The sequence below is a fragment of the Bos grunniens genome, chromosome 11 (assembly GCF_055505025.1).
Source record: "Bos grunniens cultivar Pamir isolate PY7600 chromosome 11, Bosgru_T2T1.0, whole genome shotgun sequence".
Classification (NCBI taxonomy): Eukaryota; Metazoa; Chordata; class Mammalia; order Artiodactyla; family Bovidae; genus Bos; species Bos grunniens.
Genome location: NC_141175.1, coordinates 106,497,298 through 106,518,845, shown reverse-complemented (window position 1 = coordinate 106,518,845; position 21,548 = coordinate 106,497,298). Strand labels below are relative to the sequence as shown.

Here is a 21,548-nt window from a genome sequence, read left to right as displayed (position 1 = left end):
GTGTGGAGACCAAGTGTTGGGGGGTGGGGAGGTGCTTTTTGTTTTCCCACCACTGAATCCATAGTTACCCTCTCAGTTGAAATCTTATCATATTTAACTGGTTCCACATAAACAGATCTGTGTATATTTTCAGTAGTTTCAGCTGAAACCTGTTAAGAACAGATGTGCAGATGGTTGCCCTGCACCGATCCATTTAAATGTATTTTTCCACGAGCAGTGTTTTTCCTTCAGCCCTTCCTTGAGAGAGGAAGACTTAAGAAAGTGGGACCTTTATTAAGATGTACATTACATGCTTCTGAGTCTCAGCAACCAGTGCTTTGCTGTTGGTTTTCCAACAGCTCTTTGGCACACGGGGCTGTGAGTACTGGGTGTGTGTTGACGTGATGGGCGGTGTCTGCTGTGAGCCTCTGTGGCTGGCAGGATGGGCTCTTAGCTCTTCTGGATGCCACCCATGTGAAGGTGGGCCAGTCCTTCCCAGCTGCTGCGGAATCAAGTAGCCTCTGTCCAAAGGCTGGAGTAAGTTATCCACTTCTTTGACCCTTTAATTTTTTTAAGCAGGGTGGGGGGGGGGGAAGAAGGAGATGGGAATGTAGAAAACTCCTCAAACTCAATAGCAACCAAAACCAACTCATCTGATTTTTAACTGGGCAAAGGACTTGAATAGCTATTTGTCTACAGAAGACAAGCAAATGGCCAATGGGAAAAGATGGTCAGTATCACTGAGAACGCGTGCTCGTGCTCAGTTGCTAAGTCCTGTCTTTGACTGTTTGTGACCCCATGGACTGCAGCTCACCAGGCTTCTCTGTCCGTGGGATTTCCCGGGCAAGAATACAAGACTGGATTGCCATTTCCTTTTCCTGGGCATCTTCCAGACCCAGGGACTGAACTCGAATCTGCTGTGTGGCAGGCAGCTTCTTTACCACTGAGCCACCAGGGAAGCCCCACTGAGAATTAGGGAAATGCAAATCAAAGCTATAAGGGGATATCACCTCATACCCAAGAGGAGGGTTACTGTTAAAATAAAAAATCTAAAAAAAAAAAAAAAACAGAAAATAAGTATTGGCAACGATGTGGAGAAATTGAACCCTTAAACACAGCTGGTGGAAATGTAAGATGGTACAGTTGCTTGTGGAAAATGGTATGGAGGGTCCCCCCAAAATTAAAAATAGGACAACCATGTGATCTGGCAATTCCTCTTCTGGCTATATGGACAAAAACATTGAAAGCGTGAGCTTCCCAGGTGGCTCAGTGATAAAGAATCCACCCGCCAATGTAGGAGATGCAGGAGACGTGAGTTTGATCATTAGGTGGGGAAGAACCTCTGGAGGAGGAATGGCAACCCAGTCCAGTATTCTTTTTTTTTAATTAATTTATTTTTTTATTGGACCAGTCCAGTATTCTTGCCTGAAAATCCCATGGACAGAGGAGTCTGGCAGGCTACAGTCCACGGGGTCGCAAAGAGTCGGACGCTACTGAGCCCACATGCATTGGAAGCAAGACCGCAAAGAGACTTTTTCACACTCCTGTTCACAGCAGCCGTATTCACAATAGCCGAGAGGTGGAAGCACCCCAAGCATCCATTGACAGATGAATGGACAATCACATGTGGTCCATTCATACAGTGGAAAATCATTCAGCCCTTGGAAGGGAACTCAGACACATGCTACCCCATAGATGGACCTTGAGGACATCATGCTAAGTGGTCTAAGCCAATCACAGAAAAGACAAATCCTGTGTGCTTCCACTTAGAGTAGGCAAATTCACAGAAACAGAAAATGGAGTGGTGGCTGCCACGGGCTGAGGGGGTGGGGAGGGGGAAATGACTGTTTAATAGGTACAGAGTTTCAGTTTTGTGAAATGAAAAAGTTGTGCAGACCTGTCACATAACAATATTTATGTACTTACCATTGAATGTACACTGAAAATGATTAAGATGTTAAAAATAAAGCTGGGGGAGGGAGGATCTAATCACGATACTCATCTTATGGATGGCGAGAGGATTCTGTGAGATAAGGCACACTTAGCAGGACTTTGCCTTTTCATACTGTAAAAAAAAAACGCTGAGACAAAACTAGACAGCATATTAAAAAGCAGAGATATTCCTTTGCAGACAAAGGTCTATCTAGTCAAAGTTATGGTTTTTCCAGTAGTCATGTACAGATGTGAGAGTTGGACCATAAAGAAGGCTGAGTGCCAAAGAATTGATACTTTTGAACTGTGGTGCTGGAGAAGATTCTTGAGAGTCCCTTGGACAGCAAAGAGATCAAACCAATCAATCCTAAAGGAAATCAACCCTGAGTATTCATTGGAAGGACTGATGCTGAAGCTGAAGCTCCAATACTTTGGCCACCTGATGTGAAGAGCCGACTCATTGGAAAAGACCCTGATGCTGGAAAAGACTGAGGGCAGGAAAAGGTTGGATGGCATCACCGACTCAATGGACATGAGTTTGAGCAAACTCTGGGAGATGGTGAAGGACAGGGAAGCCTTTGCGTCCGTGGGCTCCTAAAGAGTCGGACAGGAGTGAGCAACCGAACAACAACGAAAAGCAGGACTTTGTCCTGTGGGCCGTGGAGATGATAACTAAGGTGAAATGAGATAAAGTGGATTGTTTCCTGGGCTTTGAATTTCTGTTTTCCAGAAGGTTCCTCTCCCACTTCCTACTGCCCGTGGGACAGATTTCACCTAGCCTCCCAGGTCCCTGTCATAGGCTGAGCCCTCTCGAGGAGTGTCCCCGTGGGGCACTGTGGGCCTCTCAGCCCAGGCCTCTGGGGCGCAGAGTTCTGCCTCTCTGGCCAGTTTCCCTGTGGCTGGCGCTGGCTGTGAGACACTGCCGGGCTCCTTCTAGTGGCCTCTGAACAAACCGCAGAGCCCCCGGCCCCTCCTGTCTGCAGGCGTTCCTGCCACTGAATTTGCCCTGCATTGGGAGGAGGGGGAAGGGGGGCCTGAGTGGGTGGCATGATGACAGGTGAGCCTCGGGGTTCCGTGCCACCTGCTTGCAGCTCCAGTTCTGCTGCTTGTTGAGCCATTGAGCCCCGCTGTGTCGCAGGTGAAATGGTGAGGCAGAGTGGGGCTTCATCCGCTAAAGATTCCAGATCTTTCAGGGGGCTTTGTCCTCCTGACTTCTCTCCAGCCTGCTCCCTTCCGCAGGGCCCAGCATCCAACACGCTGAACGTGCCTGAGTTTGCCTAGTACCTAGCAGGACACTGGGAGCACGTCTGTTTTTTCACGGGAGCTGGGGGTGGTATGTCCTGGGCTCTAAGAGCAGCGTGAGGCCTGAGGCCCCTGGCAGAGCCGTGGAAGAGTGGTCGTTGGCAAGACTGGCATTTCTGTCACCTGACTGGAGGAGACCCTCTGGCAGGGCTTGGACTCAGCTGAGCAGAAAGATGAGCAGTTGACTTGCGATGTGATTTTACATTCCTGGCGAAGTAACACCACATTTGTTTTAAAGAGGAGGAAAGAATAAAATCAAACTGTTAGTTAACATTTCAAAGAGGTTAAAAGAGCCACTTGGGTTCCTCTCCTGGCCAGTTCTATGGTGGGGGGATGCCAAGGGCTTCTCTTGCTGGCGGAGAATTGTGGGGCGTCTCTCTGCTTCCGGGGTCCCAGCCTCTGATCCATTTAGGAGATGGTTCTGGGGATTCACACTTGTCTTTGGAAAGGTTGATCTTCTCCAGGTTTCTCATATCCCTTCTGTATTTCTTTCCCATGCAGATTCTCTTGCTGGCTCTTTTTGCTGTTGTTTTCAGAAGTTAATATTCACAAGCTTTGATTTCTAGACCCAGTTCTGGACTTTACAGAAGCGAGAATCAACAGGCTCAAAACTCGGCTTCGTTACTCATTTGACTCAAACGTGTTCAGGGCAACACCCCTGGGCCACAGCCAGAAACGAACGTCCCCAGAGTGGGGCTCTTGCCTGGAATCTCACCGCTCAACCAGGAGACCTGAGCGCACTTAGCAAAGTGAGAAAGATGCCCCTCTCTTCCCTCTGGAATAGAGACCCCAAGATGACCCTGGTCACTCTCCCACTCTGCCTCCATCTTCTCCAGGCTGCTTCCAGATTCCTTTCCTTTATTCACGTTGCTACCCCCTCATCCACCAGTATTTTCAGAATCCACACACACATTCATCCATCACTCCTGTTTCCAAATATTATCTTTATCAATACAGTGGTATTTCCCTCAAATGAATGACGGCTCCATGACCTTTCCTTTCAGCCACAAATGAAAGGGGACTTAAAAGTGTGTGTGTGTGCGTGCTTGAGTGCATGCCTGCTCCACGCGCACAGTCCTAATGGAAACCAGGGTAAATTACAGAGAATGGTCACATAATGATTACAGAAACCTACACGAGGCATAACCCATTAGTGAGCTACATTTTGTTCAAAGCTGAGATACGCCTTTGTGCCGGAACGCAGTCATCTGTAGCAATGACTAATAATATAGTTGAGGATCTGTTCACATTTTCCCCCTTTTGTGCCTATTTTCATAAGTTAATAACTCAAGCATGAAATTGTTTCAGGCTGAAAACTTGGTGGTGAGAGCACGGCAAACTGTGTGGGAAACAACTTGTGTTGTTGTTGTTACTTAATTTAGCTTGGCTGTTTTTTAAGTTACGGGAGTAGAAATGACCAAACGGGTTTTCTTGAGCCGTGTGTGCTCGTGAAGCCCAAGGAAGTCTGGGATCGTGTTAGACAAGGCACATTTTTAATAGCTACAGATAGAAGCTTTCCTTCATTCATGTGTGTGCTTTAGCTTAGTACAGGTCAATTTTGTTGAGGTGGGTAGGGTTGGATGATATTGAATCAAAACGCCATGAATGACATCATCCTGGATATTCACCTGCCTTCAACTAGAAAACTTCTATCCTAGATCAAAGAGCCTGGTGAGCACACAGCTGCCTTAAATAGATGAGGACAGGAACAGGGATGAAACCTACTGCTGGGTCTTATTAATAGTAAATTCCTAAAACAATGGAAGGAGCAGAAACAAGATGAATGGTCTATCATAATTGTTCATCCCTCCTGGAGCTGGATCTACTGGGCATTTTCCTGGGTCTCCCTAGTGGCTCAGATGGTAAAGCATCTGCCTGCAACGCAGGAGACCCGGGTTCAGTCCCTGGCTCAGGAAGATTCCCTGGAGAAAGGCATGGTTATCCACCCCAGCATTGTTGCTCGGGACAATGACCTCTGTCATGACCCATGGGGTAACAGAGTCAGACACGACTGAGCAACTAACACTTACTGTGTCCTGAACCAGAGAAAGTCCACCTGCAGGAGACCAGAGTTTCTACAAGTCTTAAATTTTTTTTTTCTTTCCTTTTCTTTTATTGGGGCAGGAGACTGAAAAATGCAGAGAATAATACAACAAAGGCCTAAGTGCCCACATTCCAGAATTAGCAAAGGTCAGTATTTTGTAAGGATGACTCTAACGTTGCTCATAAAGTTGTGCCCTTTATTTCACAGATGGGCAAAGTGAGGAGGAGCAGGAGGGGATAGGATGTGACTGAGCCGTACAGCCTCCAGCATCTTGCTCCTGGATGGACTGGATCCTACAGGGAGACTCTGGAGCTGGTAAGACAAGCATTCTCGTCTGACTTTAAAGATGAAGAGCTTGGAGCCCCCAGTGCGTGTGGGTGAGGTCCTCCAGGTTCTGGGCCCTGTGCTGGACTAGGAGGACAAAACAGAACGCAAAGCCCACAGCAAGTGGGACCCCTGCGTGATGAGGGTGCAGAGAGTACCTGCCTGGAGGGGAAAGGCTCCCTGCAGCCAGGGCCAGCTTCCCCAGGCTTCTAATCCAGGAGTAAGCCAGCAAATACTCACGGAGATGTCCCATAGAAAAATCGTGTACTTCATAGGGCATATCTGAGCCAATGACTCAACTTATGGATCATTACCAGAGAAAAACAAAATATCCTGCCATCCAGTGAGATGATGTGATGCTTTTTATTTTTACTAGTAGATTGCTCCATTTATAAATCTTTAATAAAATCCTACCCCCACCAAAGAGCATCTGAATCCATCAATTTAAAAAAAAAAAGAAACTGACGAGGAATGAGAGCTGGCTTTCTATGAGTTCCTAGCTTCTCAGGCTACAGCTCCAGAGCGGCATCAGTGGAGCCCATGCTAGGCTGCATCATATTCTGCTAAGCCACCTGCGCTCTGAGGGCAACAAGAGCCGGCTTGGGGTCCACCAGCTGGAATCTCAGAAAGCCTGCTCTCTAAAAATAGCCAGCTCTGCAGATTCACCTGGGGCCCAGGGGGCTTCTTGACTGATCTCTCCCTTAGGCACCAACCCAAGTTCAAAAAGGAAAAAAACACTGCCTTTTCACCTTGATTGATTTTAGCTCTGGAGAGTTTTCACTGGTCCTTTCAAAGTGATAGAAACTCCCTGGAATTATTTTAGGAAAAGTAAAAGACAGCAAAACGAAGCTAGAAGCCAGGCTCCAGCGCGCATGACGGACGCCCAGCCTCCCTCCCCGCAACCAAGGTCACGGTTAGGCGGCGCCGGCATCTCCGCGCGGTCTGGCACACTCGACAGGACGCGCGCCTGGTGCCCTCTCCACCCCAGCCTGGAGGCTACCTCTTCCGCGCATCCACAGAGCAAGGGGAGGGCACGGAACTTTCCAATTCCATCGTGTAAGGGAGAAAGCCGTGTCCACTTGGCCTGAAATGAAGCACACAGCCCTGGGGCTCAGGGTCTCAGCGTCCTGGTGTGTGCGAATGAGTTGTCCCCCCAGCAATATACGGAGCGCTGTTTGGGAAGAAAGGTACCTCCTCCTAGTCTTGTTGCTTCAAAGACAGAAAAACCACAGGTTCCTGACAAGGGCCATGGGCTTTATCAGCTGTAGCAGGTCTTTCCTGGCCTCAGCCTGATCGCTTCCTCTCACCATAGGCAGAGACACAGACAGAACGCACAGCTCAGGCACTGACAGTCGGAGAGTTGTGTTTAATCCTCAAAAAGCATTCAGAAGAGTTTGCTGAGTCGTGATGCATTCTGCCTTCCTCCCTTCAGTTGGGTTGGGCACCGAGCCGCCTTCAAAGTCACCTCAGTCCAAAGACAAGCAAACCTAAAGAGGGCAGGGCAGTTGAAGACACCATACTAACTTCATAGGCTTCCCTGGTGGCTCAGCGGTAAAGAATCTGCCTGCCAACGCAGAAGATGAAGGTTCAATCCCTGGGTGGGAAAGATTCCTCGGAGAAGGAATGGCAACCCACTCCGGCGTGCTTGCCTGGAAAATTCCATGGATAGAGGAGCCTGGCGGGCTACAGCCCATGGGGTCACAGAGTCCAACACCACTGAGCAGCTAGACAACAGCAACATACTAACTTCATAGTCTGGTGCCTCCCAGAAAACACAGATCTTTGGAAAGATTGTTTCTAAACTAGATCCACTCCAGATTGCTTTAAGGTGAGAAGTTTTCTGCTGCTGGAGGTGGCCTTGTGTGACCCTGGAAAACTGGCTCTATCATGGCCCTGAGAAGAGGCAGGGAAGTAATTAAGACAGTTGCTTGAGTGGATTCCTTGAATGCGGTTTGAAAAGATTTGGTTAACAATTGCCTCATCGTTTGTAAAACTCATCAGCCAAGGGTGAGAATTCCAGTTGCTCCATGTCCTTATTAATGTTTGTTATGGTCAGACTTTTTGTTCTAGTCATCCTAATACATGAATAGTGAGATCTCTTTGTGATTTTAGATTCCCTGAAGTAGATAACAGTAGCCCACTCCAGTCTTCTTGCCTGGAAAATTCCACAGACAGAGGAGCCTGATGGGCTCCAGTCCATGGGGTTGCAAAGAGCTGGACACAACCAGCTCACTGAGCACACACACATGTAGAATTTAAAGACTTTCACTCAATTAAAAAAAAATTTTAAATACTGAATTTTCTAACCCATGAGCACAGTATCTATTTATTTAGGTTGTTTTTAATTTCTCTCAGCAGTGTTTTATAATTTTCAATGCACAGCTATTGTCCATCTTTTGTCAGATTTGCCTTAAGTGTTTTATAATTTTTGATACTAGTGTAAGAGCTATTTTTAAAATTTCAATTTTCAGTTGTTCACTGAAAGTATACATTTTTTGTGCATTAATCTCTTACCCCATATCTTCACTAAAGTCACCTTTTACAGTCCACTAACTTTCTGTTTCTATAGGATTTTTTACACAGATTCTCAGTTCAGCTCAGTTCAGTCACTCAGTCGTGTCCGACTCTTTGCGACCCCATGAACTGCAGCACGCCAGGCCTCCCTGTCCATCACCAACTCCCAGAATTTACCCAAACCCATGTCCATTGAGTCGGTGATGCCATGCAACCATCTCATGCTCTGTCATCCCCTTCTCCCCCTGCCCTCAATCTTTCCCAGCATCAGGGTCTTTTCAAATGAGTCAGCTCTTCGCATCAGGTGGCCAAAGTATTGGAGTTTCAGCATGTCATCTGCAAATGAGGATGGCTTTACTTCTCTAGTTCCAATCTAGAACTTTTTAGTTTTTATTTCTTGCCATATTGTACTGGATCAAATCTTTACTACAATGTGGAGTAGAATATGTGAAAGTTTCTCATCTTAGGAGGAAACTATTCCATCTTTCACCATTAATAATGATGTTATCAGCCATTAGTTTTTAGTAGATGCCCCTTATCAGATAGAGAAAGTTACCATCTATTCTTAACTTGCTGAGAGTTTTTATCAGCAATATTAACTGGATTATATCAAGTGACTTCTTGCATATATTGAGACCATAAATTTCTGGTGTCATCATTTAGCAACTTTGAGTCAAGTCTAGATTTACTTCTTAATATATCCCTTTTCCCTTCCTGTTTATAATTGTCTTAAATATTTCTTCTACATATATTGTGATTCTCATTAGCAGTGTTACAGTTTTTGCCTCAACTGTCAACATAATTTAGAAAATTAAGAAAGAAAAGAAAGTCCATTGTATTTACCAGTATTACCAATATTTTTGCTTATTGTGTTATTTCTTCCTTACTGGTGTTCCAGAAGTCTTTCTTTTATTGTTTCTTTTTTTGTCCAGGAAACTACTTTTAGCCACTCTTATATGGTATATCTGCTAGTGACAAATATTCTTCATTTTTCTTTTTTTGGAAATGTCTTAGTTTCCCTTTCATTTCCTTCCAGTGAAGGATCCTTCACTGGAAAAGACCTTTCAACTGAATACAGGAGTTTATGCAAACAGTTCTTTTCTACATACATTGTAGCAGTTCTTTTCTTTCAGCACTGGAAAGTACTCTGGCCTCTGGTTTCTAATGAAAATGTGCTGTCATTCAAACCTTTTCTGCCGTAGGTAGTGTCATTTCTCTGTTTTATATACATGAATATGTTATATATGTATACATGCTTTATATATACGCTTATATATACGCTTATATATACGCTTATATATATGCTATGCTATGCTATGCTAAGTCACTTCAGTCGTGTCCGACTCTGTGCGACCCCATAGACGGCAGCCCGCCAGGCTCCCCCGTCCCTGGGATTCTCCAGGTAAGAACACTGGAGTGGGTTGCCATTTCCTTCTCCAATGCGTGAAAGTGAAAAGTGAAAGTGAAGTTGCTCAGTCGTGTCCAACTCTTAGCGACCCCATGGACTGCAGCCTACCAGGCTCCTCTGTCCATGGGGATTCTCCAGGCAAGAATACTGGAGTGGGTTACCATTCCCTTCTCCAGGGGATCTTCCTGACCCAGGGATCAAACCTGGGTCTTCTGCATTGCAGGCAGATTTTTTACCCTCTGAGCATTTATCAGTTGCTTTCTTCATTCAGTTTGAGATGACCCTGGTTCTTGGTATGATGAGCAATTTTTTACTGCAGACTTGACATTTGGGGCCCTCTATTTAGAGATTCTGTATCTTATCTCCATCTGTTTTCACTGGCTCCCTCTGACACTGCAGGCGAAGGTGTCGCGGGGGTGGGGGCGGGTGTGGCAGTGAGCTGCCGCATTACTGCCGGTGGGGGTGGAGGTCCAGGCCTCTCACTCGGCCTCTGTTGACACCAGAGGCAGGGGTCTCCTTGTTGCTGGGTGGGAGTAGAAGCTCAGCCCCCTGCCTCGTGCGCGGCCTCCATGACAGCGCCCCATGGGGAGGTGTCAGTGCTTCGTTGCTGTTCCCCGCGTGGCCTTGTCGCCCCTGAGAGGTAAAGAGGGTCCTGACTCACCACTGGGCCTCCCAGATACCACCCTCACGGGGCAGGAAGGAGCTCCTTGTTGCTGTGTGTGGGGATAAAAGTCTAGGCTCGCGATGAGGTCTCCACTGACCCTGGGGAGGAGCTTGTTACCACTGGGAAGGGATCAAAGTTGTAGCTCCCTGCTCAGCCCTCTCAGATACCACCCTGGGATGGGCGGCAGGTAGGGTGGTTTAGGGCACCTGGTTTCAGCCTGGTCTGAGAGTGGATGGACAGCTGAGCTCCCCATGGCCTTTGCAGATTGAACTTGGGTCTCCTGCATTGCAGGCAGATTCTTTACTATCTGAGCCACCAGAGAAGCCTGATAATGTAGTTTCTATGATGTTTGGCAAAAGTGGAACAGTTATTGCCTAAAACTTTTATTTCTTAGTGGGCTTCCCCTTTCCAGGCTCTTTGGCTAGAGAGAGCAGTATTTTGTGGGGACTTCTCCTGTGTCTGCTCTCTTTTGGAATTTGAGTTCCCGGCTTCTTCAGTGCGTCGTCTAGGATACATGAGACAAAAAGAAACCAGAGATCTCACCTCTCTGTTCCACTGGCCCTGAGGTTCCTATTAGTCTGTCTTTTCTCTACTTTCTAGAATCCTCTTAATGTTTGTTTTGTATAATATTCAGGGTATTTAGTCGTTGAGAGCAGGAGAAATGGTTAAGTGTGTCTGTTCCAACTTCCTGGAAGAGAAAGTCCTCATCTCACTTTTGGGATGCATTTACAAGTAAGTTGCAAAGATTCACTCTTAAATACCTCAGCCTATGTATTATTAATTACAGTTCAGTATTCGTAAGAGACACGGGTTCGATTCCTGGGTTGGAAAGATCCACTGGAAAAGAGCATGGCAACCCATTCCAGTATTACTGCCTGGAGAATCCCATGGACAGAGGAGACTGGTGGGCTACAGTCTATAGGGTTACAAAGAGTCAGACACAAATGAAGTGACTTAGCATGCATGCACGCACATTTGCTTATATCTTTCTAAGTTAAGAATTGTACATACATGAAAAAGTACAATCTTAAGTGGACCATTTGATGACCATAGCCCATGCTCTCTCAAGATGTAGAGTGGATCCGTTACCTGAGAAATTCCCTCATGCTCCTTCTCAGTCAATCCTCGCTGTCAGTCACCCCCCACAGGCAAACACTGTTGTGCTTCTTTTAACATCCTAAATTAGGGTTATTTGTTCTAGAATGTCACATGGATAGAAGCGTGAATCAGACACTCTTATGTGTCTGGCTTTCTTCTTTCAACATGATATTTTGAGATTTATCCATGTTTCGTCCTTCATTCTGTTTTACAGCTGAGCTGTATTCCATCACACAAATCTACCAAAGCTTTGATCCATCCTCCTATTGATGGACACCTGAGTTGTTTCTAGGTTTTGGCTGTTATAATCAAGCAAAGGAGAATGCTTTTAACTTGGAGCATATTTTTAAACATTTTTATTTAAAATTTTAATTTATTTAGTTTTGGCTTCTTAGTTGTGGCAAGTCGGGGGTACTCTCTAGTTGCCCCCTGGCACGTGGAATCTTCCCAGACCAGGGATCGAACACTGCATTGCAGGTGGATTCCTAACCACTGGACCACCGAGGAAGTCCTGGAGCGTATGTTTTAATGGTCTGAATCAACCTTTATCTGAGTGCAGGGTCATATTTGAAAATGTCACCTACAGCTCTGACATACCAATTTTTATAGTTTTCTGAAATGGTATAAAGAATCATTCCTTCATTTGTTTGTTGAACCACTATTTAGCGAGCCTGTTCTCATGCCAGGAATGACGGAAGGCCCTGGGATTAGTGAGGAGGAGGACAGACTCAGGCCTCTGCCTGGTGAGCTGGTATTCTAGTGAGGGCAGAGGGCAGGCACAGTGAGCCAAGAAATAGATATGCAACACCCATTAGCAATGTGTGCTCTGAAGGAAAAATAAAGCCAGACCCATGGGTGGGGGAGGCAGACGGGTGGCCCAGGGGTAGGTGGGTGTTATTTTTAGCTCTGGGGGTCAAGGGAGGATCTTAGGAGGAGGCAGGGAGGATAGTTGGAGAGGGTGAGGTTTGAAGACACAGGACCTTTTTAAAAATTTATTTTATTTAAATTATTTCTTAAATCTTTAGCCACACTGCGTGGCATGCAGGATCTCAGTTCCCCGACCAGGGATGGAACCCATGCTCCCTGCAGTGGAAGTGCAGAGGGTTAACCACTGGACCTCCAGGAAAGCCCAGGACTTTTTTTAAAAGTCTGTGTCTTTAAAGCACCGTCACACATTGGAATTCATGCACTTCTGAAAAGACTTCCCTGTCACCATTAAAGGTGGGGAGATCCAAGGCCCTGAGGGGGCAGTGGGCCAATTATGTCTCGGGGACTCTGGATCAGCCAGATTAGAGGTGCTTGCCCACTGCCTGGGTGTTGATGAGCCGAGCTTCTTCTTAGCTTCCTGCAGGGGAGCTTTCAGTCTCCCCAGCCTCTCTGCCCACCCCCTCCCCACTCCTGCAGGTGCTTCCCCAGGAAGTGGAGTGAGAAAGACACCGGCAGGCTGAGGTCTGGGCTCTCTGGTCTGTGTGTCCTTGAGCAAACCCTCTCCTCTTGCTGGGAGGTTCAAGTCACGTCGGTGGTGGGACACCCCCCCCCCCATGTCCTCCTCCCCTTATCACCTCGGTCACAACATACCCTTGCTGCAGCGCTGCAGCTCCTGTGCACACATGGGCCAGGAGCGCTTTCTGTTTTATCTCGTTTAACTCGCACACCCACCCCGTGGGTAGTTGCTCTGTTGTTACCCATGGGAAACAGGAGCGGGGCATTTGCTGAGGCTAAAGCAGAATGCTAAGCTGAGTGTGTCTGATCCTAACCAGAATGCTTTGAGCTACTGCGTTTTATTGTTAACTCAGTTCTGAACAGAGGGAACCCGTGCCCTTTGGGGAAATGAGTTTGCAGAGGTCAGAGGGAAGGATCTGGAAAAAAGCTAAAGGATATTTCCAGGGGAGGGTTGGGGCGGGGTGGACCTGCGTGGGTCTGAGAGAAGCCTTGTGTGGATGTCCACGTGGAAGGTGGGGAAGAATGGGGAGTTCGATAGCAAGGAGCTGGGATTCAGAGTTGGAAAAGCCTGAATTCTAGCCCGACTCCACAGTAATGCCACGGGTGGTGGGATTTGGGGCAAATCTTGTAAGTCCCCCAACTTCCCCTTCCACATCTGTAAAATGGATAATGGTATTTCTCTCTCTCGAACGTTGCTGGGTGGGTCCGATGAGGTGACGCATGTAAAGTGCTCAGAAGGTGCCAGGCTTACAGTAAATGCCCAATAAATGCTGGCTGGCTTGTTGTCTAAAAAGTGACAGCACTACAGACTCGGAAATGTTAGATGCCGGGAAGCAGTGCAGTGAAAGCAGGGCTTGCATCTTACCTGGGAGTGGGGAAACCTAGCAGCACCCAGACGCTCGCAAGAGGGTACCTGCGGGAACCTGGGCTTCCCGAGTCGGGGGAATGAGTGTGCTCTGGGTTGTTTTCCAGCTTGAAGTTGTTGCTGTTGTTGCTTAGTGCTCAATCATGTCCGACTCTTTGCAACCCCGCGGACTGTAACCCACCAGGCTCCTCTGTCCATGGGATTCTCCAGGCAAGAATACTGGAGTGGGGGGTTGCTATTTCCTCCTCCAGGGGATCTTGCCGACCCAGGGATCAAACCTGTGTCTCCTTCCTTGGCAGGCGGATTCTTTCCCACTGAGCCACCAGGGAAGTCCTGTCCAACTTGGAGACGTCCTGTCCTTTCAAGTCTTTCTACTGTAGCGGCGGCAGCTCCAGCAAGGGAGGGTGCAGCAGCTTCTGTTGGCTCCCTGACACCAGCTGTGGTCTCTGGGAACGTGTTTATCCAGCCCAGAGGGAAGTGGACGAGTGAGAAGGGAGCGCCAGGCTTTCCGAACCCCGGCCTGTGAGCTCTGCGCTGGCGGCATGGACACCCGGCCAAAGCAGCGTCACAGCCGGCTAGGGCGCACTGCGCACTCACTGCGTCAAGATGTATTTTGCAAACTTATTATAAACATATTACATTTCTTATCCTAATGTGGCTGTTGGCAGGCTGCCCGTGAGTTTTAGCCTCTGGGAGAAAAACAATTGCCTGAGCCGAGTGTTGGGTACTTTTACTTTCCATATGCTACTCAGGGCTCCTTGGAGTCCCTACTCCAACACACACACACACACACACACACGCTGCCCTTCATATAGACATGCAGTCGTGGGCCATTGGCCCCCATCTGCTGCTGAGATTTTCTGCCACCACGTGTGTATCTGGGGATCTAGGACCTGCTAATATTTTGTATTTTTCAGGAAAAGTCCTGAAAACTGTACATGTTCATATTGAACAAACTCACTGACTTCCGCTTCCAAGCTCTTCTGCGGCCTCAGTTAAATACCTGAATAGTCCACTTTGTTGATTAGTGTTCAGTACGCCTTTTACAAGGAGAAGGTGAGGCCAGGGAAGGGAGATCATTTGTCCAAGGTCCCCAGCCATTTGCCTCAAGGGTTCTCCAGCAGGTCCCCCCATAAACCATGACACTATTGTGAGGAGACCCTTTCAGCCACCACGACTGTCTCCTTGAGGCCGCAGTCCAGAGCCCAGAGCTGTTCACAATGAACTGCTGGGGATCTGAGACCCAGCCGGCCAGACATGAGGCAGGGAGCCCTGGGCAGTGGGGCCCCTGGCTCCTTCCCATCAGCTTGCGCACAAGTGATTTCAAGAGAGAAACGCAGTGTGGGTTTGCACCAAGCTCCCTGCCGCCCTCTCCACGCCCCTGGGGCTCCCCTCTCCTCCCTCCAGGTCTGCAGCCCTTCCTCTTCCCCGCCCCACCCCCTCTCCCTCCTCTCGCTGTCTCCCCCTCCTTCCTTTCTTCCTCCCTTACCTTGTCCTTAACCAGGAATGCCAGCAGCTGTGCTTCCTGCTCAGCATGGCCCTACATTCCTCCTGAGCCAGAAAAGTGGGCACAGAATGGGTGCCCAGGCTGGGCCTCCAAGGGGCCCCACTTCAAAGGCACAGGAAAGAAGCCTCTTTCCCTGTCCACTGACAGGTCGGCTGATGTCTCGCCAGGCAGTGCCTCTGCCCGAGGAAACAGCCCTGCTGGCCACGCCGGGTACCTGGATGTTTTTGTCTTACATGGCGGGCAGCCAGTCTCTCTGGGCCTTTCCTTGTGTAAAACAGCTGATGAACCGGAAGGTGATTCTAGTCCTTCAGACCATGGAGCAGACACGTGCAGCTGCCCGCATCTGCCTGGCGCCTGCGTGGACACGCTGCACGCATATGCACACTCAGCCCGTGTGCAAGGATTCACACACATGCGCATGGTCACAGATGCACACGCACCCACCCATACACTAGGCTCATCCACAGAGGGGTGGCTTCACGCCTCTTACTCAGCACTTCCTTAGTTCATCTAAAAACAGAAAGACAAATATATGATACCGCTCGTATGTGGAATCTAAACCAAAAAAAGATACAAATGAACTTAAGAAACAGAAGTAGACTCACGGACATATGGAAAACACACTTACGGTTACCAAAGCAGAAGGGCAGGGGGTGGGATAAATTGGGAGACTGGATTAACAGATACACACTACCCACCATACAAAAAATAGATAACCAACGAGGACCTCCTGTACAGCACAGGGAGCAACAGTGAATATTTTGTAATAACCTGTACGTGAAAAAATCCTGAAGAAGGTTGTGTGTGTGTGTGTGTGTGTAACGGAATCACTGGGCTGCACATCTGAAGCTAACATGACATTGTAAATCTAAGAAAAGCCATATAATCTACACAAACTATAATATATAATCTAATTATATAATCTATATTTAGTATGTATTATATAATCTAAATATATAATATAATTATATAGTATAATCTATATATGATATATATAATATAATATATAATCTATATAATCTAATTATATAATATATATTTAGTATGTATTATATAATATAATTATATAATATAACCTATATATGATATATATAATATAATATATAATCTATATAATCTAATTATATAATATATAATCTAAAAAGCCATATAATCTATAAAAACTATAATCTAAAAAAAGATATAATAAAAAAATCTTTTCCTGCTGAAAATAGATAAATGAATGAATAACAAACAACAGTCTCTCTCTCAGGCTAGTTATATGTTTTAAGAACTAACCAGTCTCTCCCAGGTTCTCTGCTGGAGCCACCTGAAAGCCAGCCTTGAGTGGGGCCTGAGGGAAGCCCTAAACAGAGGCCAGCGCTTCCAGAGGGCTCCAGACAGCCTTCAGCATCTGCGCGCATCCGTGGGCAATCTGCCAGGCCTGGAGGACACCCGTCCTTTGCGGCATGGCAGCTCCCGCCAGCCTTTCGGTGGGTGGACTCTGGGTCCCGGTCCCAGGAGTCAGGGAGCCGACTGCCAAGCAGGGCCCACTGGGGACTCGGCAGCAAGCCGCCACCCACAGCTGCGGGGATTCAGAACACAGAAGCCGAGCCAGAGAGCCGAGTGTGGTGACACGGTGACAAAGTCCAGAGCTACAGCACAGCCCTGTCCCTGAAAAAGCTGTGGGGCCCTCCGTGGGCTCACCCCCTCTCGGGGTGCAGCATCAGTGAGAGTTTGCTTCTGCTCGGGGTGCAGTGAGAAGAGCAGATTGAAGGGCTTCATTGGAAACCTGCCTCGGGGAGAGGTCAAATACGGGAGCATGGAGCTGTGAATGATGCCTTTGGTCCTGAACTTGTTCCCCATCTGTGGGCCCCCCGTACCTGAGTGTTAGTTGCTCAGTTGACTCTTTGCAACCCCATGGACTGTAACCCGCCAGGCTCCTCTGTCCATGGGATTCTCCAGGCAACAACACTGCAGTGGCTTGCCATGCCCTGCTCCAGGTGATCTTCCTGACCCAGGAATCAAACCCTAGGTCTCCTGCGTTGCAGGCAGATTCTTTACCGTCTCAGCCACCACGGAAGCCCCAGTACCTAAGAGGCACAAGCGACTGTGACATTTTAATTATTTCAGATTTAAAATGTATTCTCCTCTGTCTGCCTCCAAAATAATTTGAAAGGCTACATAATTCACCACTAATGTGTATGAATTAATTCATAATTAGATGAAAACTTGCGAGCAGAGTACCAGCAGGCCCCACGTGGGAGGTGATGGCCACAAGTGAGCGTGGAGCACGCCTCCACATGGCACACAGCTGAGGCCCCCCCTCACCTTCCACACCGTCTTCCTGACAGCTGGGACACCCGGCCAGGCAGTGGTGACCCAGCCAGGACAAGGGGTTGGCATCCACCTAGGCACCCAGCCACTCACCTGCTGATTCTTACTGGAGAGAAAGAAGAACAGAAATATTTTGCCTTTTTTAAATTTTAAAAAGAATTTTAAATCAATAACCACTGCACATGGTCCAAAATGTCAAAGATTCAAACCAACGTGTAGAGAAGACTTCCTCTCAGCCTGACCCCCAGAACCCTCCTAGAGGCAACCATCTTCGTCAGATTCCTAGGGATCCTATTTTTTACATGAACTACAGCTTTATTTTGTTACATAAAGGATAGCATACTGTGGTAGTGGTTTAGGTGCTAAGGCATGTCTGACTCTTTGTGACCCCATGAACTGTAGCACACCAGGCTCCTCTGTCCATGGAATTTCCCAGACAAGAATACTGGAGTGGGTGGCTATATCGTCCTCCAGGGAGTATACTGTACTACTTTTTATGAAACTAACTCTGTGCTGTTGGAGATGACTCTTGAGAGTCCCTTGGACTGCAAGGAGATCCAACCAGTCCATTCTAAAGGAGATCAGCCCTGGGTGTTCTTTGGAAGAAATGATGCTAAAGCTGAAACTCCAGAACTTTGGCCACCTCATGTGAAGAGTTGACTCAATGGAAAAGACTCTGATGCTGGGAGGGATTGGGGGCAGGAGGAGAAGGGGACGAAAGAGGATGAGATGGCTGGATGGTATCACTGACTCGATGGACGTGAGTTTGAGTGAACTCCGGGAGATGGTGATGGACAGGGAGGCCTGGCGTGCTGCGATTCATGGGGTCACAAAGAGTTGGACACGACTGAGCGACTGAACTGAACTGCAGAATATTAGACATTTGGGTTGTGTCCCATCTTTGGCAAATGCAGACGATGTTACCTAAATGTCCTTACAGGTGCACGTGGCTTATACGTGTGTAAGAATTTCTGTAGATGAATTCTCAGATGCCAAGTTCCCAGGTAAAGGGGATAAATGCACTTACAGTTTTGATATATGTTGCAAAATTACTGTCCACCAAAGCTGTACTATTCTACAAATTACTAGAATGAATAAAAGTGCCTGTTTTCAAACATCTTTTTGAATACAGCATGGGATTAAAGTTAGACCATCTGAAGGGTGAAAATGATATCTTGGTGTAAGTGTGAACTGCATTTCTCTTTCCGTGAATGGCGCTGTTTCCTCCAGTGCTCAGGGCCACTGGTATTCCCATTCCTGTGTCTTGTCAGTTCACTTCCTTTGCCCCCCTTTTCTCTATTTTGAACCCATGATTATAGCCCACCAGGGTCCTCTGTCCATGGAATTTTCCAGGCAAGAATACCAGAGTGGGTTGCCAGGGGAAGATCCAGGGGATCTTCCCAAGCCAGGGATTGAACTCCCATCTCTTTATCTTCTGTGTTGCCTGGCAGATTCTTTACCACTGAGCCACCAGGGAAGCCCTTCTCTGTTTGACTGTTGGTCATTTATTGATTTAGAAGAGTATTTGTATATTAGGGATATTTGCACTTTTTCAATAGTGTTTATCAGTTTGACATTTGCATTTTGAGTATGTCTGGTAGGTTTGGCCCTGCAGAGAAAATTTGATTTTTATGTAGTTATTTTCATCAAATTTTCTCCTTTTGGTTTTGTAATTGGTGTTTATGTTCATAGAAGTATTCCTCCCTCTGAAGTGAAAAATTATTTTCTTTCAGTATTTTTATAGTTTCATATTTTTACATGTAACTATTTGATCTATATGAGCTTCCCAGGTAGCTCAGTGATAAAGAATCCACCTGCCAAGGAAGGAGATGCATCTTTGATCCCTGGGTTGAGAAGATCTCCTGGAAAAGGAAATGGCAACCCACTGGAGTATTCTTGTTTGGGAAATCCCATGGACAGAGAAGCCTGGCAGGTTAAAGTTCATGAGGTCCCCAAAAAAGTCAGACATACTTAGCGATTAAACAACAACAGCATTTGATCTGTGTAACTTTTAGTTGGATATGTAATTATTGTATGGATTCACCTTGTACTGAATGCTAGACCATGTGCCCAACACATAGCGAGGTCAAGCCAAAATGTCAGAGTTTCGAGCACAGAAGGCTTCATAGCAGGGCCAGGCAAAGAAAATGGCTGGCTCATGTCCAAAAAACCCAAACTCCCCGAAGGGCTTCAGCAAAGAACTTTTAAAGGCCAGATGAGGGCAGGGCGTGGCAGGCTGTTGCATCTTCTTGGTATAGGAATCCTTTGTTCTTGCAGCTGTCCTTGTAGGTCAGGTCATGATGTTCCTATAAACCTCAACAACTCAAATGTTATTGTCTATTCTGCAACTTTTTATCTCTACGTGAATGGAAAAGTGTTATACCCCTTAAAGGTCAGAGCTTTAAGAAAGGGCTATCCTGTGTATTTCAAGCTGTAGGCAACATTCTTAACAGCAAAGCAAAGGCTATAGAACACAAAGGTTAAAGTAAAAGACACAAATTAAATGAGTCATATTTGTTCTTCCCTCTTACAACCTTTTTCTCCAGATGGCTGCTCTGTAGTCCCAATACTATTCCTGAATTGCCCACTTTCCCCACTGTCTTGGCTTGCCTCTGGCTCTCTCTGGACTTCCCACTCTGAGGAGCAGAGATGCTTGCTTGTAAGTGAGCAACAGGTAACACACAGGCTCAGAAGCCCAGAGCACGACATACCCTCAGAGGCCATCCCTTTTAATCTATGGCTTAAAATACAAAGACACTGCTCCTTGCTTTAGAAGACACAACCTTTTCTGTTTGTTTACCTTCCCATCCTGTCTCATTCTAAGCCTTCCTCCATTGTGCTGCTCTCGCCCTACAGGCCCGCCGCCATGGTTTGCTGGTGAGCATTCATGCCGCTGGCCCTGTGTGAAAAGTTCAGGACTGCTGGATTCCGTGACGTCAGCAGGAATGGGTCTTAGTCACTCCATCTCTCTGCTTTGTCTCACTCTTAGCCTCCCTACCCGCAAAGTTCCCATGAATTGGCTGCCAGCGGTCCAGCCCACAGCCTGATGTGGGCTTAGCAGCCCAGGTAGCAGATGTTGAGGAATGTCGGTGACTGAACCAGCTGCCTACCCTGGACTGATCACTGGGACTGGATCTTGGAATGTACTGATATTGGTTCCAGGTCACATGTTCAAATTTTGAATCAGGCAACCCATCTAAATAATGTGGGACTTTGGGGAAAGTAAATGAAAAGTAGCTGACCCAGTTGAGAGACCCCTTCGTCCTCCTACGACACACGAATGTGAGAGCAGGAGCCCCTGCAGCTGCCTTGTGACCTCGAGGGCAGAAGCCGGTACCATGATGGTGGAGCAGAAGGACAAGAAGAAACAAGCCCTTCTATGGGCATATCTAATTAGGGGCCCAGACATTTTTACTTATTTATTTTAAATTGAGGTATAGTTGATTTACAATGATTCAGATGTACAGCAAAGTGATTCAGCTATCTTTTTCAGATGCTTTTCCATTGCGGGTTATTACAAGGTATTGAATATAGTTCCCTGTCCTAAATAGTAGGCCCTTATTGCTTATCTGGACTGCAAGGAGATCCAACCAGTCCATTCTGAAGGAGATCAGCCCTGGGTGTTCTTTGGAAGAAATGATGCTAAAGCTGAAACTCCAGTACTTTGGCCACCTCATGCGAAGAGTTGACTCAATGGAAAAGACTCTGATGCTGGGAGGGATTGGGGGCAGGAGGAGAAGGGGACGACAGAGGATGAGATGGCTGGATGGCATCACCGACTCGATGGACGTGAGTTTGCGTGAACTCCGGGAGTTGGTGATGGACAGGGAGACCTGGCGTGCTGCGATTCATGGGGTTGCAAAGAGTTGGACACAACTGAGCCACTGAACTGAACTGAACTGATTGCTTATCTATTTTACATATAGTAGTGTATATCTGTTAATCCCAAGTTCCTAATTTATCCCTCCTCCCTTCCCTTTTGGTAACCAAAATTTATTTTCTATGTCTGTAAGTTTATTTCTGTTTTGTAAATAAGTTCATTTGTATTTTTTTTTAGATTCTGCATATGAATGATATCAAATGATATTTGTCTTTGACCTACTTCACTTAGTACGACAATCTCTAGATCCATCTATGTTGCTGCAATTGGCA

At 47.0% G+C, this 21,548-nt stretch overlaps 3 long non-coding RNA genes across 3 annotated transcripts in view; 2 read left to right on the top strand and 1 right to left on the bottom strand.

Annotated features, from left to right (window-relative positions):
• Positions 1 to 13,875, bottom strand: part of LOC147363805 (uncharacterized) — a 38,282-nt gene extending 24,407 nt beyond the window's left edge. Inside the window, exon 1 of the long non-coding RNA XR_015137450.1 lies at positions 13,574 to 13,875. This is a non-coding gene — a long non-coding RNA (uncharacterized LOC147363805). The remainder of the gene's footprint in view (positions 1 to 13,573) is intronic.
• Positions 1 to 21,548, top strand: part of LOC147363802 (uncharacterized) — a 122,674-nt gene that overhangs the window by 48,259 nt on the left and 52,867 nt on the right. The window contains exon 3 of the long non-coding RNA XR_015137446.1: positions 5,465 to 5,572. This is a non-coding gene — a long non-coding RNA (uncharacterized LOC147363802). The remainder of the gene's footprint in view (positions 1 to 5,464; positions 5,573 to 21,548) is intronic.
• Positions 10,067 to 13,995, top strand: LOC147363804 (uncharacterized). The gene is made up of 3 exons (XR_015137448.1): positions 10,067 to 10,143; positions 10,802 to 10,899; positions 13,873 to 13,995. It is a non-coding gene; the product is annotated as an uncharacterized LOC147363804 (long non-coding RNA).